Below are 8,168 nucleotides of genomic sequence, written 5' to 3' on the forward strand. Positions count from 1 at the left end.
TGTCAGCGGGGAGATGGGGCTGGCTCAGGAAAGGGCTAGGCTCTGCCAGGGGTGGACTTGGGGGTGAAGGGAGAGAAGGAGTTAGTTTTGGGGAGCTGGGCGTAGAGGCTGTGAGATGGGAGAGGAGTTGGTGCGCTCAGCCCGGCACCCCTGCTCCTGCTACTCAGAGGTGGCTCCGGGCTCTGGGAAGGCAGCAGGGCATGGTCAGCCCATGCTCCTCAGCAGAACTGTTGCTTGCTGGTGCGGTGGCAGAATTTCTTCCTTTCTGCACAGTCCTCCAGCATCGCCGTGAGCGCGGCTGCTGAGCGCGACCATCCCCGGGAGCGCAGAGCACCTGGCTGGCCGGCGTGCAGCCGAAAGGAGATCACTCCCTGCTCACAGGGATCACCTCCACTTCACTTTGGGAGTGAAGGAACTCCCAGGCTGGGAAAGCTCCTTGTTTTGCAGCGAATATTGCAAAATGAAAGCTGTTGCTTGTAGAAGGGAAACATTCCTGAGCGCGTTAGGTAATCGGTGACTGTGCTGCGGGAGCACAGAGCAGCCACCTATGTTTCCTCAAAAAGAGCTTCACTTTGATTTGAGTTGGGGCAACTTGGCCAAGAATAATAGAGATAAATGGGACCAGAATCTGAGAAAGCAGCAGTTCACACTGTGTGTGTGTCTCTGACAGAGGCCAGGAAGATGCAGGCAAGCACTTGAAGAATTGTAGCATGTCACTTTCTCTCTTTTACTTGAAAATCTGAGGAACAAGTAAAGAGACGTGATGTTGCTGTTTACCATTTGAAGGTTTTTAATGCTAATGGCACACCACCTCTATACCGTTTTTCAAGTCCTCATTAGTATAATTGATGTGATTTTTCATCTTTGCCTTTCAGTTAGTTTATTTAGGTTATTATGGGCTTGCTCCAGAAAAGCACATCATCTCCTGCAAAGTGTAAGGGCCAAAGTCTTCTGTGAAAGTTGGGTGTATAAATAGTCTTTTAAAGAGAAATTGGGGTATTTTAATCCATAATTGTAAACCTACTGTCAAACAGAGATATCCAAATTCTGCAGGTGCCACACCTCTTTTTCTTAACATTTCCAAGACAAGTCTTGCTCTGAGATGTCTCATAAATTGAAGCATTTTCGCCTTGATCAGGCTGAGCAGCTTGGCTTCACTTTTAGTTGAACTTTATTTTGGCTTAGACATCCAGACTAGCCTGAGATCCAGGAACTCAATTCGCTTTCCCTCTCCTTAAGACTGGATTGATCCCGCAGGAATTCTCAGGGTGTGGGCAGCAGAACAGGCTCCCATTAGGTGCAGTGCTGAAGCACTGAGAGTTGTGCTCTAGACCAGTGCTGTGATTCCAAGTCTCCTACAGTCAGTGTGTGGGCTCTGCCCGTTGAGTGCTTTAACCAGAAATGGAAATAGCAGCTTCACCAGTCTCTGCTGTGTCTGAAAATACAAGAATGACATCTATTACAAAAGCTGGTAAGTGCTTTCAGGACAATAATGCCAAGAAGGGAGAAGTGCCACTCAGTAGTACTGAGTAAGGTGACTGATATGAGAAAGATATTATTTCAAGTTGTATTCCTGCCCTCAGCTTTGTCTTGGTGAATGGCTATGGTCAGATTCCCAGAACACTGATACCTCTTTTTGACCCCACTCCCAAGTACTGGCCTCTGTCTGCTTCTTTCCCAACTGCAGATTCTGCCATCAACCAACCTTCCAAAACACTGTAATTGCTCTGATCTTGCTCTGCTTCCCAATGTTTTGGGGTTTTTTTCTTGTTTTCTGAGAGGTGATGTTTTCACTGCAGATACCACTGTGTTCATTACGCAAATTGTGCTGCAGCCTGGACATTCTATTGGGATTTTGCAATTGAATTAAATGAAACAAGGCCCTGGGGGGAGAGAAGTTTTAATTAAGCTAGAGTGTTAAATGGAAATAGATGCTGTTCATTGGGAAAGATCCCTTTAAATTGTTTGAGGATGCTGCATCTTTGTTACTCAGAGATTAAGTAATGATAATTAAGCAGCTAACCATGTAAACAGCAAGATATTGAAAAGCAAAGGCAAAGGATGAAATGCTCCCAGCGGCACCTGTCCTTATTTTGATCCTAGCAGAAGGGATGTATATGCTCAGCCTCTTTTCCATGTCACAAAACAAGTAGAGGAGTGAATGTCCCACACAGTCAGGATCTTTACAGTTTAACTGGCAGAAAGCCATAAACATTGGAGTCACCCTGTGAGCCTGCTGTTAGCTCAGGGTGGCCAAAATAATGATGTCTTTCTGAATTCTTTTTTAATCCCTGTTCTGCTTTTTCTCTCATTCTTTCTTGCTGTTAAAAACCCAGCAGCTGTAATCTCAGATGTCGCATCACTGTGTGCCACTGACATACTGGTCACCTGCGGATGCAGAGAGCTTGATTCATCATCAGGGAATCAGCTGAATTCCCAGCACATGCCAGGATTTCTTTGGCTAAAACCCCTGGAGCTGGAATTGGCCAGTGAGCCACCTCTGTGCTCTTTGAGGTTTCCTCCGTGAGGGAATCCTCTGGGGCTGGTTAAGCAGGCTTTCCCACCGCGCTCTCTTGGCAAGGCAGCCTGCGGGATTGCCGGAGCTGTGCTTGGCCCTTTGTCTTTTTAACTCCTGCAGAGAGCCAAAGGTGTGTGCTAAATGCCATTGAATCAGATGGACGCAGGGAACGTGCCCTGTGTTTGTTTTCCTTGCTTTCTGGATTCCCTCCAGCTGCAAACAAGCAACAGAGGAGCTCACAGTACAGCCATGTGCATGAGATGTGAAGTGTAGTGGTTGTATTTAGGTGTGAAGGAAATTTTGCTCTGTGGGTGTGCTATTTTTAACTTTCTTATAATCCTGCACCTCTGTCACACTTCTCAACAGTTTCCCCCTGCCCCAACATTTCTGTCTGGGTTTTATGTATTTTATAAACTTAGCAATGGCAGTGAGTCATTTAAATAATCCCTGTATAAATCTTTAGCCCTTTTATCTTATTCTTTCTATCCTTGTGTATTCAGAAAGGCCTCTCTCTGGTATTGTTGGTTTTTTTCCATATTCTGGAGACATGCTGTGAGAACATGCACGTGTTATCTGACAGTGGGTGATAGAAAAAAAGAAAAAATCAAAAAGAAAAAAAAAAGCACAGCCTTTCTATTCTGCTCTCCCCAGCTTAGATGGATCCAACGTCACATGGAGGGGATCCAGGATGAGTCAGGAAACAGCACTGTGGTCCAAAATTCCACTTTGCATTACAGCTGGGAGGCAGCATACAGCATCATGTGGATTTATTTTCTTTTGACGGGAACTGCAAAATAACTTATGGAAGTCGCATAACCTAATGGGCAGAAGAGATAACAGTAAGCCAAGAAGAACCTGGATTCCCATCTGGGTTGAATCATTGACTCAATTGACTATCAGTGTGATGGGTGTGGTAGTGGAAGCCTGGGACTTTATACTGGCCTTAACTAAGTCATTGCACTTCCCCACCACGTAACTGGAAAATGTGATTAATGTTCAGAGCTCTGTTGGTACCTGAGAGTTTCCCTAACAGTTTCCCTGGTCACGCTCAGCACAGGACATTGTAGACATTTATTTTCAAACTTAATTTTTCAGGACAAATCCTAAATGGCTCAGAACATATGTGACGAAAGACAAATTCATGCTTTAGAGCTTGTATGTGCATGGAGACCTGCAATTCTGCACTGCATGAATTTCACACTGTGTCTATTACTCAGCTTTCAGTAATACTTATCATTTTTTGTACATCTTTGCATATTTTTCTTCCTGTGCTGCTATAAACAGAAGAGTTGCGTGAGCTTTGTCGTATAATGTGGTCAGTTTAAAAGCAAAATAAATAACCATAATTAAACTGTTTCCAATTTAGTTGGTCAGAGAATCAGGAGACTTGCAGGAAGCAGATGTCATGCAGCAGAAGAGAGGCTGAAACCTCTGTAACATCTAAACACACTCCAGTGACGTGCTGGGGTGTTGTTGCTTTCTTATTTTTTTCTCCAAGGGGGTGGGCAGAAATTACCAGTTTTCCTGGAACACCCTCTTCCAAAATTCCTGAAGACGCTGCAGCACAAAGTCTGATCTCATCTTGTGTCAGCATAACTCATGCCTAAATGCACTGGGAACAGAAAGCCCAGGATTAACTAAAATTATACAAATCTGAGGCTGTCACAAAATGAAAGACTTGGGCCTGTTCTCAGTCTGTCTGTACTTAGTGACTTCAAGAGACTTAAGCACATGTTTAAAGATAGGCTGCTGTGTAAAATGCTGTCTTGAAAGAGTTACTTGCTTAAAGTCTAAGCCTAGAGTGAGATCAAGCCTTTTAAAAATTAAGTGCAGTCTTGAGGGCTGGTGTGGTCAAATAGTCCAGCTTAATCTTGGCTAGAATTTTAAGATTTTGAACAGCTAGATCTAATGGTATGTGCCTACCTAGCCTGTTGTATTCCCCTGGAATTTATCAATGACACACTCCATATAATTGTGGTTACTTTTTGTCTGTATAAAATCCTTTTTTGGTTTTGCAAGGGGCAGACTGCAAAGAGGGAGTATGTAAAAAATTCTTTCTTAAACAAAAGCAAAAAGTTGATTTTTTTCCCCTTCCACAATGAAGAATTAAAACAATGTCTGTTGCTCCCATGCTTAATGTCAGAATCTCCGCTAAAAAATAGAAAGAAGAAATATGATGAATTTTTCATATGGAACTTATTCCCTGTAATTTTATAATGCATATATGTGAGGTTTTATGAAGGCTTATACTAGAAGGCTTTAGAACAGTGTAATAAAGGAAAAATGCTCATAACATCCTTAGGTATCCAGAGAACTCCACTTTGAGAGAGGGAAATAAAATAAAGGGCAATGACAAGTAGTAATAGGCTGTTGCAAGTGCAGTTACTTTTCTCCAAGATTTACAGTAAGAACAGCTCTAACTTTAAAATTCTCTGTACTATCATAATCTGTAGCTTTGCAGAATATAACTTTCTCATATCCATTCTCTCACCTTGTGAAAGAAAAGTTCCACCTGCATACAAATTACCCTTAAATAAATCCTTTACCTAATTTCATGTGTTATTTCCTTTTTTTTAAGCAGGTGCTTGAAAACCTTTATTAAGAACATAAATAAATCTTCAAAGCTGGTACTATACTGTGTCCTGGTAATAGAGTGATCATGTGTTATATCTCTCTGAAGGTCCATTTTTGTTCAATAGAAATCAGAGAAGACACAAGAACAAGTTTGACACTTGTGTTCATTAGTTACAAGCAGTGGGCCTTTTCTCATTCAGAGGAGCTTTTATTAATTTATTAGCTATGTTTCAGTAGCATTGGGAGGGGCCTGTGAGACATCATAGAATCATAAAATGGTGTGGGTTGGAAGGGACCTTGAAGATCATCAATTTCCAAGCCCCTTTCCATGGGTCTCTTTTGGGATCCTCAGCAATGAGCTCTCACAGCAGACTGGTATGAGTAGGGTCAGTCTTTTACTTCTACCAATATTTAAAATAAAAACTAAATTGTGAAAGAATATTCCAGTGGCTCAGGTGCTGAGGTGGCCTGGAAGGGGAGTTTCCCAAGTGTGGGTCAGAGCAGTGGTGCTGCTGATGTTCTGGAGCTTGGCTTTCTCAGCCACCTCAGTTCCATTTTTGCGAGCGCTCCCTTGTCAGGCCCAGCAGAAGGAATCTGGCTTTGCACAGCTGCTGCACCATCTTCAGGGATGAGACTTCTTCTACTGGATCTGCCCCAATTAATGTTTTGCTATCTGTGTTGGTATTCCCTGCCTGGTACTGAGCTACGCCATGGAATGAATCATAAGGAGACCAATCCTACCTGTTCCCAGAGGAGCGTGCCAACCCTGGAGCTGCTGGATGAAGGGCGTTGGGAGAGGTGGATCGTCTCCTTTCAGTCTGTGGGAGAGCTGGGAACACTTGGAGCCCACCCCCGCTCTGCAGGTGTTTCTGAGCCTGTGTCTGAGCTCCTCTGCCTGTTTCTGAGCACCACAGGCACCGAGCAGTCACAGCTCCATTGTGTGTGCACCCTGTGGCCCAGGTGCTGTGGGCAGGGGTGGCTACATGTAAAAGCTGAAAACAGCAAAAGACAGTTTTATCCTGATCTTTAAGGCTGAACTTGGCTGACTGAACAGTCAGTTAATATCATAAATCTCTGTTTTTAATCTGATTTTTTTCCTAAAACTATTTTAATGGGCAAGGATGCTTTACATAACTGCAGTCTGAATCACTGTGGTCAGTTGATCTGATGTTTTGTACAAGCTGTAATCTTGTCAGAAGTGAGGTCTTCTCAGACTTCATGAAATCCAAGGTGTTTAAGACTCAATTTATTATTTTGCAAATTGAACTCAAAGCTTTGAAGGCTTTAAGGAAGAGCTGACTTGATGTAATTTTTGGAATGTCACCCCCACCTAACTGAGGAAAAAAATGTAAGAGAATTGGTACGTTTAAGGAAGTTACTAGCATTGTTCAGACCCAAGGGTCTTTTAGGTGCTCTTTCTAGGAAAAAAGGTGCATTTAGCTGTACTTCTCTGTGCTATCTTTTTAAGTTAAATGTCCTGGGTAATAGTGTTTGCAGTGTGCAGGTTTGTTTTGGAGTTACAGTTTGGTGTTTAGAGTCCTCTAGTGACATCAACAAAAAGCAGATTTATTTCATCTCATAAAGCTGCCTCAGCTTGAAAAAGAAAGTAAAAATTGGATTTATGGCAAAGAAATACCTTCCCCAGTATAACATCCCAACTACCTGTGCAACTTCCCAGTGAAGTTAAGGGAGTTTTCACATGGAAAGATTTTCTGTCCTTAGATAAAATAATTTTAAACTGCCTAGGCTGAAGATTGATTAAACTCACATAATAAAATTTATGTGAAGGGGAAAATGGGCTGATTTTCTTAAGGCACCTGTCTACTAATTCACATGTCTGTGGTTTGGTTTTTAGGTTGGTGAGGTTTTTTTTTTATTATTTTATTATTTCTCTGAAGAGTTTCACACGTCTGAGTACAGATAAATTGCTGTGCTGCCCTCAGGAGACTGAAGCTCCTGCGTCCTTTGCTTCCTGTGACTTTGCTACAGCTCATTACTTTCCTAAATGGCAACGCGAGCACCATTATGGAGCTCATAACACAGACAGTTATCTCCTCAATGGTACTTAAAATCAAATCCTTCCCACTTGGTGAAAGATGAGTTACTGTGCTTTGGCTCCTTAACTGATGCAATGATGGAAGGATTGGTTTTTTTCTCTATTTGTTGCTGTTGTACATTGATGTGTGAGGATGAAGAATGAGTATTGAGGCACAGTACTGAAAGCTCCATTGCCAGTTTCTCTGGTTTTTCACAGCCTGACAGAAAAGCAGAAGGTGTGTGCAGCAAACAGTGCAGGGAGTTCATCTCAATCCAAACATCTGCTTTCAAAGCAAGAGAAAAAAGAAAAAAGCAGAGTGCTGTTGTTGTCTTTCATTTAAAAGCCAAGGTGAGATTCTGTGTGGTTTATCCTTTTTTTCCATTTAAAAGCCAAGGTGAGGTTCTGTGCGGTTTATCCTTTTTTTTCCTACTGTGCTGTATCTGTGCTACTGCCAGTATGTCCTGTGGCACAAGGGCTTGTTCTTTCCTAAGAGGAATTGACCATCCTTACCTTTTAGTGGCAGCAGTTTCTCCAGGTGGTTTCAAGTCACAGGACAGTCTGCTCCTGCTTCCAAACTCCCCTCTGAAATTTAATCTCCCTCCTACAGTTAAACTCCCTCTTGTGCTTTTGTAAAAGCTTCAGGCATGGTTTTCCTGTATCCTGTCAATTCCCAGAAATGGCCCTGACATGATGAAAATCTCTGACTCCCCAGGGGTGCTCTGCTCTAGCAATCTGACATGTGGGGTGTTAAACTGTTAAAGGGAGAGAATTCAGACAGATTTTGGGTCTTGTGCCAGGTTTTCACGACAATGGTAGAAATTCCTTTGTGATAACATTGATATCACAGGCACAGCTGTTCTGCAGTTGGTCAGTGATGAAATATAGATAGCCATTTTCTTAGTGAAGACAGGCTTTACTTCTATTTTTATCCTAGGTTACCACCATTATTTATGGCTAATAAAATCTGTTCTAGTAAATGGTGTTAAAAAAAAAAAAGTACTTTCCATCCTTTCTGTGCTTTCCTTCCTTCCTTTCCCT

At 42.5% G+C, this 8,168-nt stretch overlaps 1 protein-coding gene across 2 annotated transcripts in view; it reads left to right on the forward strand.

Moving 5' to 3' along the window:
• The window catches only part of SEMA3D (semaphorin 3D), a 137,593-nt gene that overhangs the window by 664 nt on the left and 128,761 nt on the right, over positions 1 to 8,168 (forward strand). The window contains exon 1 of one of the 2 annotated variants that reach the window (XM_005426293.3): positions 7,344 to 7,478. The exons of the other annotated variant lie outside the window; for it this stretch is intronic. The gene's annotated coding sequence lies outside the window, so the exon portion shown is untranslated. Of the gene's footprint in view, positions 1 to 7,343; positions 7,479 to 8,168 lie in introns of those variants that run through there. 2 annotated transcript variants of the gene reach the window in all.

The sequence above is a fragment of the Geospiza fortis genome, unplaced genomic scaffold (genome assembly GCF_000277835.1).
Source record: "Geospiza fortis unplaced genomic scaffold, GeoFor_1.0 scaffold428, whole genome shotgun sequence".
In the NCBI taxonomy this organism is placed as follows: Eukaryota; Metazoa; Chordata; class Aves; order Passeriformes; family Thraupidae; genus Geospiza; species Geospiza fortis.